At 41.2% G+C, this 17137-nt stretch overlaps 1 protein-coding gene across 10 annotated transcripts in view; it reads right to left on the bottom strand.

The window, feature by feature from the left end:
- MEF2C (myocyte enhancer factor 2C) overlaps positions 1–17137 on the bottom strand; it is a 141123-nt gene that overhangs the window by 122068 nt on the left and 1918 nt on the right. For 7 of the 10 annotated variants that reach the window (XM_051642562.1, XM_051642559.1, XM_051642560.1 and 4 more), the window contains exon 2: positions 8353–8451. The gene's annotated coding sequence lies outside the window, so the exon portion shown is untranslated. Of the gene's footprint in view, positions 1–4132; positions 4645–8352; positions 8452–17137 lie in introns of those variants that run through there. The other 3 variants (XM_051642554.1, XM_051642552.1, XM_051642557.1) reach the window with 1 other exon arrangement.

A 17137-nucleotide genomic window follows, 5' to 3' on the forward strand; every position in this document is an offset into this window, starting at 1 on the left:
TGTGAAACACTAGGAGGCATCAGTTGGGTAAAAAAAAGAGTTCTTCTTTTGAAAAATGGTAAGAAATTAGCATAGAAGTTATCAGCTTCGTAGTTTCATAGTTCCAAATTTTAAAGGCTGTGGGCTATAACTAAACTATGTAAATAGCCAAAATTCTCTATTCTCACTGCTAAATGACATATTTAATAATATAGGGACAACATTTAGTTTCCTAGCTTTTTTCAAACAAGACTATTTTCACATACGCAATAGTTTTACATCATATGACATTTGAAAAAAGAACACAATATTGGCAACTATAATGACTTACTTGTTCCTCATTAATAGACTTTTTGATATATATACAAAGCCCTGGCATGTTTTACGCACTCTCCTCTGCAGGGCAAGTGCAGTGAATTTAGTATAGTCCTAGGCACTTTTAAGAACTTCTAATTGCTATTACAGGGTATCATCTAGGCAAAAAATATTTTTTAAAAATCCCAGGCCAGTCGTCTACTACACTTTAATTTTTTTTCCCAAGAGTGGTGAATTAAACAGTTTTTTCAAAAATTGTATAACAATTCTACAAGTGGCTCTGCCTTTTACTATGAAGTAACACGAAACCAGTAACGTCAAAACTGAGTTTTCCTTCCTTCAAATTGCATTTAACAATGACTAAGCAACAGAGTTATAGTTGTCTTAGAAAATAATCAATTAAAATTGAAGTGTGCCTTGCCATGCTGCAGCAATCAGCTTTTATCTCTGCCCAATCAAAATGACACGTGAACTGCCTAATCCTTCTTTTGTGAGGCACATAAGACTTTGTTGTCACTGTTGGTTTTGTGAATCGCCTCTATAAGCTGGTGTGATTTCCTAAAGATGACAGATTCTAGTGAATAGACAAGCTGTACTGCTCTGCAGTCAATGAGACAGTGAGATTAAAGTGGAGGACTAAAGACACTAGCTTTTAATCACCTGTCCACATGCAACATGAACTATCAGTTCTGAGAAAATTACCTTAAACCTGGTCAGAGGAAGCAAATAATGCATTTTAAAAGTAGAAAATTCCAAAATTAAATGTTTCCCTTTTTCACTTGCACTATCAGTTGTGTTTGCTGACCAGAGTTCTTCTAAGCACATTTTGTTTCTGAAATCAGATGCAAAACTGCATTTTCATCATTTTAAAATACCAGAATCCTAAACTTACTCTTCAGTCTGAGATTTTCTAGCAGTTTGGAATTATGCATATAATTTTTTGGTATTTTATACCTAAGTCAACAAAGGACATACCAAAATCTCTCTGCTGATACCACATTGCAATATTTGAAAATCATAAAATTAATCACAAATGTAAGTGCTTTGGTTCTTCCCCAAAATACTAAAGCAGAGACTATAAACTCTGTCTAATTACACAGCACCTTACTTATGCTCATCTTCATAATCAGTGTTTTCAAAAGAATACCACTACACCTTACTTGATTTTTGGATAAATTACCATGTAATTTAGAATAATCATGTCCAACAGGTAAAAATGGAGTCTACATATCAAAACCCAAATGCTTATTCTTTCAAGCACCTAATAGCAGTTAATGACTTCTTGCTCAATGAGATGTAGAAATATCCTTATCTGTCTCTGATAATGAACTGAACTGCTCTGGTGAACAATAAATTAACCTGTTACAGAGAAAAGTGGAATTAAAAGAAATTAAGTTCACAAAAGTATTCTGTTCGCAAATCCTGTTCAGTTCCTAAGCTTCTATGTAGTTCTAGTTCTTTACTAAATAGTGAGCTAACAAAATCTTTCAGAGGTAAACTTTTGGGAAAAAAAAAAAAAAAAAAAAAGCAGAAAGCTTAATTTCTCCTTGTCTGTAGTATTTTAGATGTTTTAAAAAACAGAACCATTTGAGAGAGACATCTGTCTGTTTTTAAATATACTCGTTGCAGGTACAAAAATTAAGAGCATTTATGAAAACCGAAGAAAAATTTTCTGATGCTATATTGAAAGAAAATTCAAAGTAAGCAAATGTGTATATGCTTTTTCTTATGACCCTCCAAAACTACCAGCTCAGGAACAAAACTCTAAAAGACTTAATCTCAAACACTATTCATCATTTAGCACCTATTTCTACAAGGCTCTTAAGCCTAAGTTTCCTTTTTCTTGGTCAAGTAATCTTAAGAGGATACAGACCTATCTGAGTCCTGCATATAGGACACTGAAAGTGACAGTCTTTATATCTCTGTCCTAAGATCGCTATGGGACAGAAATGGGGTTTAGGTCTCCCTGGAGCCTGATCCTGTAAGTCATTACTCCTGTGACTTGTTCATTTTCACTCACATAGTCTCAGATTTGTCACTGGGACTAGTTGTGTAGATGCTGTTTGTGTGAAAGATTTTCATGTTCAGGTCCCATCTTCTCATGCTAGCTATATATGGCACATTAGTAAAAACACACATAAACAGAAAGTTTTCAAAATAAAAGGATGTGTGCTGTAAGGAACATAGACACTCTGAATTTAGGGCTATTAACTTAAGCTCTTCCTCAAAGAATTTTTCCATTACTTCCAAAGGGACTTAAGTGTGAGCAGACACTTCGGCATTAGACTTGATCTGAATTATGCATTCATTAATATACAGATAACAGGTATTTTAATAAAACTGATAAAGTAAGATAGTCTTACGAGTTATCCAACTTCATGTTAAGTACCTAAAATCATGTAACATAAATAGTTCACAAAATGACAAATCCCCAAAGTGGCCATTTGCCTGAGCATTTGAACTGCAAATCAGTATGTATGTACTGCAGAGGTTAGGACTGGTTCACAGGTGGTTATATTTCCATGCCCTGCCAAGCCTCTGGGGATTAGAGTTATTATACTCCATATAAACATCTTTACTCTTCAACCACAATACCCGGGAAAGTGCCAATGAAAGAAACCTAGTCACATTTGCATCTAATATAATTGGTTTATCATCCATCTTGTAGTTCTTTTAAAGTAAAGATACGAAATTAGGACATTTGCCAATAAGCTCATGGTCAGATAAGTGCCAGAAAAATGCATTTTGTATCACGATAAGTCTTTTCTTATTACCAGTAAAATACCAGCAAAGTGCCTTTCTCTGCTTACATCTCCTAAAGGTTCAGTCTTAAATTGTGTATCACAGTATTTAATTCAAGATACAGGTATTTGCTAATAATAGTAATTCTATACAATAAACAAAAAGAACTCTTCCATAAAATACAACGCTTAGGTTCCCACAATGATTCATTAAGTTTTGTTTTGCTCTGTGCTGCTTTTTTTTTTTTTTAAATAAAATAATATAAAAGGAATCATTAGCTTGTCTTTATACTTGTTTTTCACGCTGACAAAAGGTCAGACTAAGTTTTATGGGAAACAGTAAATATTACAGTTACATAATGCAGTCTTATGTCTCACATTTACATTAAATGTTATCTTAGCCTGCAAGTAACTGTATTGCAACTAAACCAGCCAGTTTTATAAGGCTGATTAGCTCTAATTCCCCATGTTAAAAAATATAGATTGCTCAAAGTACTATGTAAAGACCAAAGTAGACTATTGCAAAAGAGGCTTACAGCTCATGACTTAAATTCCCACATCAGTAGAAGGGGTCTTTCCATCTCAAACGCAAGTATTCAAATGAAAGATGCACAAAGTTAAACACATGGAAGCATGCACTACCTAAACTCCAGAACTGAAGAGCCTATGATACAATGAAGTTTAAGAGCATTTCACTCAAGATGTATTGTTTCCTCAGTTTGATAAATCAGGGTGCAAGCACTACAAGGTCATAACATTTGGTGGACTATTCAAATCAAATAAGCTTCAAGCACTTCACAAGATCAAGCACACAAATGATGTAAGCTAACTTCATCAAAGTTTAAACACTGAAGACACAGAGAGAGACAAGTCAGCAATAATTCACTAGACAGTGATTTAACTATGTTACTTATCTAAAAAGTTACTTTTAAGCAATTGATAGTGCACTTACACACTTCAAAAGTCTGCAAGCAACCTCAGTCCCAGTCCACATACAATGACTGATGCATTCTTCAAACGCAATAGGACATGTACAGAGGGCATTTGTACCATAGCCACAGTATTTTATTCCGATGCTGAATTTCATATGTACTTACATTATAAACATTTAGCTGTTTGGATGATCAGACTAGTCCTTGAGATATTTTCCTTTCATAGGAAAAAGAAAAAATCCCTTTACTTCTTCCAGCCTTAAATATTCACCACCTGGTTCAACATGCAGCCTCCTTGAATCACACACACAACCTTCAAAGTCAATCCAATAAGCAGCCAGAAGAGTCTGGTGTGTGTGTGTGTGTGTGCGCGCGTGTGTGCAGCCTGGAGGAGGAGAAAGTGGCTGAGCTGCTGGTCGGATTAAAAGTAACCGGACTCGTCCTGAAAGCGTCCAGGAAGGAAGTGACAGCAGGCGAATGGGAAAAGGCGAGCAGCTCACAGCCTTTGTAACATCGCGGAGGGGAAGGGGGAGGCGAGGAAGGGATTCGAACTACACGCCTGATGAGGTGTCCTTTTCTGCTTCGCTCCCTCTTTCCTCCCTTTTCTTCTCCTTCTCCGTCTTTCTATTTCTCTCTCTCTCTCTTTCTCTCTCTCTCTCTCCCACAATCCCAAACGAATGACTCTCTCCTCCCGAGCTGGAGAAATAATCAGTTTCACTCTTGCAAAAAGGGGGCGGGATCAGATCCCGAAAGCGTTTTAATAAAACAAACATAGAGCAGCAGCAGCGGCAGCAGCTCCCTTCCTTGCCCCTCTAGTCTAAACTAGATTGATAAATTACTCCACTACACTACTTTAATTATGTATATGGTATGCAGAATAAATCACTGAACATCAGCACCTCAATCAAGCACTTTTTAAATGATAATTGCATCTTGGGTGAATCAATCTTTCCATTCCTGACATTTTGCTAATTTTAGTTTTACGGTGGGGGTAATGGCATACGCCACACGCAAACCTAATGACAATCCTTTATTATACCGACCGAAGACATCACGGCGAGCCGGTGCATGTTTTCCCCCCTCTCCCGGCGAGGTGAGGGCGGCAGGACCGCTGCAAAGGGGCTGGCGGGAGCACACAGCCCGGCTCCGCTCCGCGGCGGGCTGCGCGGATGCTGCGCTCCGCGCCTGCGGCCGCTGAGCCCGGGCAGCAGCGGCGGGACCGCGCCAGCCCGCGGGGAGCTGCGGAAGGGCTGGGAAACGTCCCTCTTGGCGTGGCAGCACCGCTCCGCTCCCACACCCCTCCGGGAGGGATTCGGGAGGGGAGGGCAGCAGACCCGCGGTCATCGCCCTTGTCCCCGCAGCGCGGGGGCCGCTGGCTCTCGGCATCCCCATCCCTCCCCTACCGAGAATTCCTGCCCCCAGCTCCTCGCACCTTTGCCGGGCTCCTTCTCCCGGAGCCCTCCGTCTGCTGAGCAGCTCCAACTTCCCAAACTCATCAGGCTTCGCATCCCACCGCGGGTGGTTCACCCCCCGCCCCCAGCCACGGTGCCCAGGCCGGGAGCCATCCCGATGGCAAAGTTTGGGGCAGCACCTCCTTCCCTAAAAGGGAATGCTGTCCAGACCAAACCCCTCTCACCTCCTCGCCGGGGTCCCAGCCACGGCCGGAGGAGACGGTCTCTTGTCAGGCTGACCTACAGAAATGCAGCTTTAGCAGCACACTGTGGAAAATGACAGGACTTTTTTTTTTTTTTTTTTTTTTTTTTTTTAATAGGTTCATTTGCTTTTAAAACCGGACTGAAAGGACTGCACTGTATGTCAGCCTTCAGTCCGAATTAAGCACATCCAATAATTTGCGAGCGAAACCGGACTTTGCAGATACTTGTTTTAATTTCTATGTACCCAGCCAACTTTTATGATCCTTCAAGGACCGCAGGGGAGTTTATAAAAGCACAGACAATTGTTTATATGATAGATTAAGGCACTGGAATTGGGAACAGCACGCATGATGAAACTAAACGACTGAATTCGAACAACAGTGATAAATACATGTTTGGTTTATTTTGATACGAGTCCTTGGTCTCGCAGCCTTTTCCCCTATAAACATCTCATTGGGCCACTGACCTACTTCCGAAGTTCTGTATTTGACAGGGAATAAATGCCTTCTCAATTCAGCTGTACTTCTGAAAACATGGATCCTCAAGGCACGGCCAGAGGAAAACGAAGCTAAGGCAGTTCTTACAAGCACCCTGCAACTGCTCTCAATGCAGATCCCTGGAGAATACCCTGTAGTGACCATTGGGTCTCATCATGCCCTGCTCTGTCTCGCTGAGAATAAACTACAGAGTGGACAAGTGTCAATGGACCGTTACCCAGAACAACAACGACAGTAATAGTGATGTGCCTACAGCCACCAGGCAGCCAGACACAAGCCAAGCACATTGTCCAGGGTGGTGAGAGGCACATATGCTTGGCAGTGTCAGTACCAAAGCCCAAGTAACATTGGGGAAGAGATACTTTCTCAGCCTCAGGTTTGGCATGAAGCACAGCAGGAAAGAAATATGGAACAGTGACATGGGTTGTACCCTTGTTATGCCTCTTCTGCAGACAATTTCGGTCTCCCAGCACGGCACCCAACTATCCAGTAATATTCATGTTTTCTCAGTGGCAAAAATAGAAACCTGTGTTAAGACTTCACACTCTCGTGCTCTAATTGAAATTGACTGTCATCTGCTTCATTTTGTGCAGGATATGTACATTTTCAGGTTTCTGGCTAGTTGGTAACACAGCCCTTCGGCTGGCAAGACAGAATATGAGCACTGTCATATCTTGAAAGCAATTATTAGAGTAGGCAAGTATTCCAGAAAATTAAAGTATACAGCAGCTTAGCACATCTACTACAACTCCACGTGAGCACTTGTGGTCTAATCTTTAAATAGTTGTGACCTTCACATACTGGAGCACCTTAAAGCCATGCCAAGTTTTTGTCATGAGTACAATTCATCAAATCCACGTAAAGGACACCTCAATTTTTAAAGCAGAGTTCAGACGCTGGATGGACACACAGAAATAAAGGGAGGGGTCAGGCTGCCTCACTCATCTCAGGGTTAGATGAGGCATGAATTTGTGCAGTCTCTTTTGAAGTGTTCAGGATTTTTTCCTCTCTTTCGCTGCATTTAATTTTCAGATCTGGAATAATTTCAAACAGTGAAAAACCTTTGTTCTGGTATCTGTATTTGCACTGATTCTCCGCAAATGCACCCTTTTCAAATTTCTGGCACAAGACTCAAATAGACTCTTTTTTGCTGTCCACAGGTCACGTGTAGGTCTGCTGACAAAATAATCTTTTTCTTCATCCACCACCTGAGGCATGCAGTGTTTGAAACAATGAGGCATCAGTCAAAATGCAATAATTACAAAATCAGATCTCCAAAGTTTAATCAAAGAGTCAAGGGTGTATCCAAGTATCTTTTCACCTTACAAGTGTGATTATCTCAAGGTAACATTTCCTTTGAAGATGACTATCAAAGTCCGTTTTTGTTCTTTTGTGGATGCAGAACACATCTTTCCCTTAGGAGAAATGAGATTGCCAGCTTACATCTTTTACTGGCGTTTAAACTGAAAAGCAGTAAGGTTACTATGAAATGATCCACCTCCTTTGCATCTTAACCCTGGGGTGGCTTGGTTTCTATTTTCTGTTTAAAGTTCTGCTCAACCCCACTCCACTCGACGCCTCGCTCTCTTCCACCACCTCCCTATCTTGTAAGAGCAATGCAGTATAACACTTCTTCCCATGTCTGGCTGCTTTTAAACTTGGCCCACGCTGGGTAAAGCGCTTGAAGTGATCTTCACAAAATTATTTTAAAGTGAGCTGGGGAGGTTGCCACAGCAACCCACCCTGAGAGAAATCGAGGCTATAGATTAATCTACCCCACAAGATTATTCAACAGTACTGTATTTGTTCTTCATTCATTCAGAATATTCCCTCAATCCATATGCTTTTATAATGAACAAAAGATGTAAACACAGATAATTTCAAAGATAGTAGGATATATATTCCAGGAGCACAATTTAAATGCTTTTGTAAACCACTGCAAAGGACTGAAATGTATGGAATTCTTTGCAAAATCATTTAATCTCAAAAAAAAAAAAAAAAAAAAAATTCAAGGTAGGCACAGCTGACATATAAACTTTAAATAAAATGGCATGCCATTACTGAAAAGGTGTTATACACATCAAGCTATGATTACAGAAAGCCTTTGTCACAGGTGTACCTGTAAGTACATAATACAGCAGAGCTGGCTCTACAGGCTTTGCTTTTAACACTACATCTGAAAACAATAAATAGTACTTTGTAATATTAAATGCAATAAATATTAAACACTCACCACATACACCCTCTTTATTGTCAAAATCATCCGCCTCCAATGCTTTACTTAGTCTTTCCCATAGTAGTTACTTCACAGTTTACAATTCTTGTTCGGCACCTTAGATGTTTAAAAGCACAAAAGTAGTGTATTATTAAAATGCAAACCTGTAGTACTTAAATATATTCAAAGATAGATTTATGAAACAATTTCTATAAAAAGAGTACAAGCCTTTACTGATGTGCACTTAGGCCTAAAAGGAATATCACTTGTAAGTAACTTTACGTTTTCAGAAGCTGTAATAAACTCCACCTGAATCCTACCTTAGGGATGCTACACCATCAATAAAATTACAAAACTATTGATCCTGGACCGTGCTCATCCTCCAACTGGTACTTAGGAAACTGCTCATGCTTTCAAGTCTTATGGAAAACGCAGCCATCTCATTGTTTAACAAACGCCAATTTAAAAAGTTCGGGCCAAATGCTGGCATGTTAAAAGCTTGACATGTTAAATGTCTTCAGTCTTTCAAGGACAGCTCTCCGCTCTGCCACCACCCCGGGACGCATCTCCTCGGGCCTGCCTCGAGGAAGGAAGCACAGGCTACCACCGGGATAAGGTTTTTTTCTAACCCCAGCTCCCGGTTTTGCTGCACCTGCGGCGTCCCCGCCGAGACGCGGACAACTCGGCCTGAAGGGGCGACCGCTCCGCTCCCTGCCCCCCAAGCCCTCGCGCCCTGGACACACGCTGCCTGACATCTCCCGGAGGCCTGGGCTTCTGCCCGCTCCTTTACGCCTTTATTCGGCGGGCCGGGATGCTCTCCCGGCGGGCCGGGGATGCTCTCCCGGCCGGGCGCTGCGGGCGGCAGGGCCGGGGACGCCGCGGCCGCCATCTCCTCAGGCGAGCGCGGCCCAGCGCCCGCCCCGCCCCACCCCGGGCGAGCATCGCCTCAAGCCGCCGCGGGGCCTGGCCCGGATAAACCCCGGCTCCGCTGCCCCGGCCCCGGCCGCGGTGGGGAGGTAAGGAGCTGCCAAGCGTGTGTGGAGGAGGCCGGCGGGGCGGTGCGCGGCCCACGGGGGAGCTGAGGCGCTGCCGCCTCCTCCTCCTCCTCCCCGTTTCCGCGGGAAGGGGTGGGTGGAGTAAGTTCGGCCGGGCTAACGCGAGAGCGGGTGGGCCCTGGGAGGTGGGGTGGCGGCTGGAGGGGGACCCTCGGGGGGGCCGGGGCTGTGTCCGAGAGGATGGGCATAGCGATAGGAAGTGCCGGCTAAAGGTTTGTCTCTGGGAAGGGGAGCGGCGGCCTCATTCCGCACACCTCCCCCCCCCGGTGCTGTCCCCCTCTGAAGCCCTCCACAGCCTTTGCAGCGTGTTTTCGCACCCCTCTTTTAACATCCGGAATAAATGCGTGCGAGGCTGAAGTGCAGCCTGCGAAGCCCTGTGGTGCCCAGCTGGGCTGGCTCGGCCTAAAAAATTGGGGCGTCCGAGAGCCGGGCTGGGTGAGGGCCGCGGGTGGCCAGGCAAGGGCTGCAGAGGTTTGCAGGGAGAGGTGCGATGTGCAGACCTGGAGCACGGAGGCTGGTAAAGCAGCACAGGGGTGGAGACAGGCTGGGAGAGTTGGGGTGTTCAGCCTGGAGAGGAGAAGGCTCCAGGGAGACCTTAGAGCACCTTCCAGTGCCTGAAGGGGCTCCAGGAAAGCTGGGGAGGGGCTTGGGACAAGAGCAGGGAGGGATGGGGTGAGGGGGGATAGTTTCAAATTGAAAGAGGGGAGATTTAGATTCGACATTAGGAATAAATTCTTAAGTGTGAGGGTGGTGAGAGACAGGCCCAGGTTGCCCAGGTAAGCTGCGGAATCCCCCTCCCTGGAAGCGTTGAAGGGCAGGTTGGGTGGGGTTTGGAGCAACCTGGTCTAGTGGGAGTTGTCCCTGCCCATGCAGAGGGTTGGAACTAGAAGATCTTTAAGGTCCTTTCCAACGAAAATGTCCCATGATTCTCTGATGCTGGGAAGGGGATTGAGGGGAGGCTGTTGGGAGCCCAGGCGTGCAGCTGGGGCCATGGAAGGAGTCGGGATAGCAGCATCTGGAAAGATAGCATAAATTGTGTTTCTGGTTTCAACGGGGAGCTTGGAGGTGGACTAATCTGGGGCATTACCTGTTACTTTCCAGGCTTTTGGAAAGTTGTTTTTTCAATGCCTCCTTTTTAAAAAAGTGAGACTTTTTTCATGCTTCCATGCTGATATTTTCAAGAGCCTTTGCAGAGAAGAGTCTGATTGTGGAGGGGAAAAGGCTGCCAAATGCACTAAGTCAACAATGAAAAGGGGGCTTGTTTGTTTTGCTAAATTGATCCAGTTCTAGTAATCTGAAGTGTTTCATTGTTACAAAAGCCAGTTTCTGAAAATGTGGTTTGCAAGTTGATACTGGCCTTTAAATATCTGATAGACAGTTGTCCATAGATTATCCAAGTTTTTTTTACTGTAATGTTTGTGTTTTTTTTTTTAAACAGTGTTTTAAAACTAGACATTGGCGGTAACTTCTTCATGGATGAGTGCTTTCTTTCAAACATTAGATATTACTAAAATTGTTCAAAAAGAGTAAAATAGTATCTTTTTACTTTGTGAATGACAATATAGACTAATATTAGAATCAGATCTGGACCTAGTGATAAACACTCTTTTTGTTTGCCACACATGCTTTTTAGAAATAAACTAACACTTAAAAGTCAGTCACTTGTTTGAAAGTAAGGCTGAATTTGCATCTGAAGGAGTTAACAGCCAGAGAAATGTTAAATCTTGTGCTTGGTGTGGAATAGGGATGTTGTGGAGCTCATACACAGCGTCGAAAGTCCTCTGAAGTCGGATGAAATCCAATGCATGCTGATAGGTTTCAAATGAGACCTTAATATGGAAGCCTGGCCTGATGTCAGTGGCCACCCAGATCCTATTCCTGCCTCAGAATTAATCTTTGGATATGGTGTAACTCCAGTTACAGTGCCAGCCGCTGTCTCTCTGTAAGACATTCGTGTCCTCATCATCTTAAGACAACGTTCCACCAAATGTATATAGTATATATATATATATATACACACAGATGTATTTTAGGGGGACAGCACTTGTAGTCAATGATCTTACTGAAGTGTAACTAAAGGAAGAATTTAACCTATTGACCTTTCCTCCGTTGAGATTTAGGGACTCCAAAAATGTGAGTCTAGACTTGCATGGAAGAAATGTATCAAGGGTTTTGAAGTTCTTCAGTGCTAGTCAGAAATCGGCAAGCAAAAGTTTAGTCTCAGACAAACTCCAAATCTCAGAAACTAGTTCCAATTCTGCCCCCCCTTCCCAGTCTCTTCTGACACAAAGTTAATTAGGTGAAATTTGAAGGTAATTTTTTTTTTTTTTCCTATGCAAAAACATAGATCAAATATGAGCTTAGAGTGGAAATTTGGAATCAATTCCCTATCTTAATAGGGTTCAAGTACAGGAATGCATTTGAAGAATAAGTTTGGGAATGGCATCATTTTCATGAACTGCTGTTCATCCGTCTCATTATTCTGCATCTTCATATGCCTCAGAAATGTTACGTTGTTGTTGCGTTTGTTTGTTTGTTTGTTTTTTAAAGTGAGGCATTTGCTGGAAATGTAACTTATCGTATGGTTTGTTACAACTGTGATTAAAGTCTGTCTAGATTATTAAACAGCCTTCACCCAGGAAATACGGTATCTTTACTATTCAGCTCGGTAGCTAATACAGAAGAGCACACTGGAGGGAGACGTGCTGCACTTTGGTGACTCTGTTCTGAAGGGCCTATGTCCAAACAGGGACTAAATCAAAGCAGCCCTGGGGCTGCTGGAATTTACTGGAGGGATCAGGTAGGTTGCTGCCAACTGCCAAGTACAGTGCTGGGAGTCCCTGTCTTTTATCTTCTAGTACCTTGCACAACCTCAAGCCTTGATGCAGAGGAAGATTACTGTGTAACTTGTTAATTACGCAGCTTTAGAAGGTTTAAACTTCTTCACTATTAGCTGGTCATTTAGAAAAAAATTTTTGCTGGGACAGTTTCCCCTAATTTCCTTCAAGAGGAAAGGCTTCCAGAAATTGAGTTTTAGAAATAACATTTTAAGTAAGGACCAACTTTCTCATTCCTGCTACCACATTTGTTTGTCCATGTGATTGCCCCCAGTTGAATGAAAGAGAGACTCCCTGTGATCCCCTTTCATTTTGGGAAAGGTGTGGGGGAACAGGATTTTTTTAGGCTGTGCATTCTTTCTCATTTCCTGAAATGGAATTGCCTGACTAAGGTACTGTGATATTTTCAGATATTTTGCCAAAAACTGCACAACCCAAAACAAAAAATATGATTGCACCCCCTTGCTAATTGTGTGACACTCAACCGTTTGTCTGTCTTGCACTGCATGATGATGTGATACAGAAGCAGACAGCCATAGATGGCCAGAAAAGGCTTAATGAGTATTCTGCAGCTGCTACAAATTAGATCAGCATCTGCATCTGTGTAGACAATGAAATTCATGGTAATTTTGAGGGCCAAGCAAAGTAGAGAATTGTTTTGTGTAGAGCCCTAGCCACAATTCAAATAAAATTCAAATCAAACCTGTACTAAGGGTAGAAAAATGCTAGTCAGTTTCATCTCCTGTCACTGATGGCCACTAAGTTTCCCTCTCCTGGCTACAGATACGGATTCCAGGCTACCACATGAAAGGCTGAAGTTACAGTATCGCCAGCTAGAAGAGGAAATGCTTTTAGCTGTTTGTTTGTTTATTTATTTATTTAGAGATACCAAATTCTCAGGAGTTTTCCAGACTAGACTTTGAGATGTGTATTGGATAAGCACCCAGCTTTTTGGCTTTTTCTCTGGCAAATTCAAATTGGATATTGCCTTCTAGAACCAAAGTTGGAGTAAATGATATGCAAATTTTAGGCGTCATCCTGCCTGTTGCAACAGTATGCTGTGTGATATTTGCAGCAAAAATTGAATATGTAATACAATAATAATAGATTAATGTATAGAGTGCAGGGCTGAAGGTGTTGCTGGCAAACTGTTTTATACAGATACACTTGAATGCAGATATCAAGAAGTAATAGGTTATTCTCTGGACATTTTGAGAAAGTATGCTGTTTTTAAGTTCTTTTAAACTCTTCAGTACTAGATTCTTGTTTTTGTTTTGCATTTGAACAACTCCAAATGCAAGTGTTGATCCATAAATGTGTTTTCTAAGTGCTAAGTAATATTAATACTTCTATTATCAAAACAATAATTAATATAAAACTTTTATTAGATGTTTTAGAGAGGCCTTTTGAAGGTTGACAGCTCTTGTTGATAAGTGAAGAAGAACTTGCAACCTCTGTGGCCATAAAATGTAATTGCACAATAGTTGGGTCAGCTTTTAGATGTGCTTGTGCCACTTATGTTCATCTATATTAAAACTTCCATGAGCCTCCAGCTGTGATGTCATTGGTTATAACTCTTCCCATGGAAGCACTTTAAAAAGTTGATATTACTGAGGTTAAAGATATTACTGAGGTTAAAAGAAAGCTAAGCCTCAAGAGTTCATGTTTGGATATGTACTTTGGTTTAGATGTATTTCATCTGAAGTTACTGTTGCTGTCGTATTATCTAGTTCAAGCATCTTTGCACAGCTCCTGTGTGGTATGGGCAGATTTAAGTTCCCATTTCAGGTCTGCTACATTCAAGAAGCCTGCACCTATCGGACCAGCAAGATCTGATTTCAGCAATGACTATAGCTACACTGACACAGTTAAAGGACAATAAATTTGATTAATGAACCACAGAACTTTTTGAAATTGAGGGTTATTATTTTTGTCATGCAAGTAAGGAGTGTACAGAGACAACTGCAGTTCTTTTTTGTTAACCAGTTACTCTCCAGTCAAATATATATTGAAACCTCTTGAACTGAGCCACTATGTCGCTACTCTCTGAATTTTTAAACTCTCAGTAACGCTTATTTAAGTTAAGTTGTGGTGGCACTAGCCTTGTCTTTACCTTTAAATGCAGAGCAGTTTGAGGGTCTGTGCTGTAAAGCCCCTTTTCAGTAACATCTCCAGACATGGCATAGTTCTGGCTGTGACTCAGATAAAGAAGGAAAAGCTGGAGAACAGGTATGTGTTTGGAAAGGAGTCACGAGATTTTCCAGCCCTTAAGTGAGACCGAAGGGTCTCCTGGGGTGTAGATACTCAGGTAGGGTGAAGATGGTGCAGAAGCCACCTGGGCAGAAATAATTTAAGAACTGCCACTAATGGGGATAGACAGGTTAAAAATTTCTGGATTAAAGTAAAATTCAGTGAGAAGTTCCTACATCCTTTTTGCAGATTAAACCTAGCAGTTTTGAAACTATTTAAAGAATCATTTCTCCCAGGAACAAGGGAACAAGTGTTTCTTTGCCTGAAGTGGGAGCCAGTTCCCTCATATTTCTGAGGAAGAATATAAACCAAAATCTCATTTCAGTGAGGTTGTATGTGCCTAGGATCTAAAGTGCTATCAAAAGCATAGTAGTTGAGGACTGAATGGTTAATGAAGTCAGTCAGTGCAAGGACACATAATTAAATGGAGAGTTGTGTCTTTCCAAGGGTAGGAACAATCTCCTGATATACACATAGATTCTTTCACGATCTTTTCTATTTTTCTCAACGTCAGTAGACTCTTCATTAATTTCTTTAGTTATTGTACATGATCCTAATTTGTTATTACCAAGCATTCTTCTATAATAGATTCAAACTCAGGAGACGGATTGATACTGGGGAAAGGGCTATTTGCATATAGTTGTATTGGATAGAGAGTATTCTGCAACCACATAAGAAAGTGAAGAAAAAATAATTAATGCTGCAGATATCTATAGCAAAAGCTGTAGGAACTGTTGATTTTTTATACTTCAGAATTATTTTTGGTATAGCAATAAAATGAAGTAGAGAGATCTAAAAATTACTGGGGGAAAGTTTTGTGGTTTGGTTTTGGTTTTTAATTGGTTGTTATTGTTTTTTAAACAGAAAACAAAACCCCCACAAACCAAATCCCAAGCAACCCAGATACAAAAAGGTTGATTTTGCTAAATTAATCCTTAGCAGCTGGATATCATACTATTCAGCTTTTAATTTTTTTGTCCTGACAGATGCTGTCATATTTCAGGATACAGTACGTTGGCTACATTAATACTAAATTGATCTTTATACGCTGTGAGCATAGCTTTTAAGTATATATGTAGAACTAGGATTACTATATATATATATGAATAAAAAAGCAATAGCTGTTTTGATCATTCTGTGTACTTATTTTACATGTTTCCAGCAAACTAGTCTATCTTAGCTTAAATCTAGATGTTTATCCTTTGTAAGCTGTGTTTATTGAACTAGATTTAGAATCCAGTGCCTTTAGAGTTATGCATAGAATGCAGCGTTGCTTTTGTCATTATTGACAATTTTTTAATGGTGCTTTCAGAGCTTGCCTCATCATGCTAGTTGCTTTCAAAGGAACAAACCCCAATTTGACTGTGCAATTAATTTTTAGTACTTTTGTTGGAGAAGGCAAGTCACTTAACAGCTTGTGTATCTGTGCATGGTGACAAGGGGTGTGCTGGCTGCCAGGCTTGTTCACACTACCTTGTTTATGGTGAACTCTACAGGGCAACAGCATTTTTGAAATGGGAAAGCAGGGAGGAGCTGCCAGCAGTTGTGGGGAGTGGTATCGAAAGGCCGGGGGTGTCTACATGGGAATGAGCCCCAGTGAGGTGCAAGAGTGGGGAGCAGCTGCAGAGCAGCCTGTCTGCAGCCCCTGCAACAGTCAGGGCTGAGGCCCCCCAAGAAGGGCAACCAGACTGGTTAAGAGGAGAGTTCTCTGCTGCTTCCTCATGGGCAGGTGGTCCTGTGATTTTCAGGGAGGTGGTCTTAGACCAATAACCACTTAATTTATTTGAACAAAACCCCTGAATTAATAAAGGTCCATGAAGGAATTTACATGTGTTTTGTAGAATAAGATTTTGCTGACTGTACCAATTGAAAAATAATTATAAAGTGTATATACAAATAGTTACGTACATACACACTATATATACACAGGTGTATATATGTATGCACACACACATAAAGTTACAATAGAAACATAACATGGAAAATTTGCATGTTTAAAATGCTTATATATGAATCAGTAATTAAGACAATTCATTCTACTTTTGCCCCCTAATTTTAATCATGCAGTTCATCTTCTTACCTAATTTTTAAAAGCAGCTTCATTGCCTTCAGTGGGCAGTGTCCAGTTTTCACTAGCATAAATCAAAGGAGAAGGCAGCAGGATATGCTTTGAAAATACTGTGTAACATTGTGTGAAAAGCCTTGAATTAGCTTTTGAAGAACACAACACAGAGTCACTAGATTGTGATTTTTGCCAGAGCTTTGTGGTGAAATCCCATTTTATATTTACACGCACTATGGAATAACTAATATAGATGTCTTCCTGACGCTAAAGCTTGGGTTTATTGGAAAAGACAAACACGTGGTTGAAAGCTGAGCTAGACTGTAGCTTTTCAAAATAAGAGAGATAAAAAGATAGTTGTAGAATAGACTGCCCTAGTTTACAAAACAGACAACAGAGCTCTTAGTTAATGGCGAATAGTTGGTACGGAAATAAATGAGTGTACCAGGCACTTTAGTGCTGACTCTATTAGTTGCTGAAATAGCAGTAAAGTTTTAGTGAATTAAATAAGGGGTTTTATTTCTTAATCTCTCAATATTTCATTAATAATAAAACTACTTAAGAATTTCACTGGATGTCCTTAAGTCTGGTAATGAGAA

The sequence above is a fragment of the Apus apus genome, chromosome Z (assembly GCF_020740795.1).
Source record: "Apus apus isolate bApuApu2 chromosome Z, bApuApu2.pri.cur, whole genome shotgun sequence".
In the NCBI taxonomy this organism is placed as follows: Eukaryota; Metazoa; Chordata; class Aves; order Apodiformes; family Apodidae; genus Apus; species Apus apus.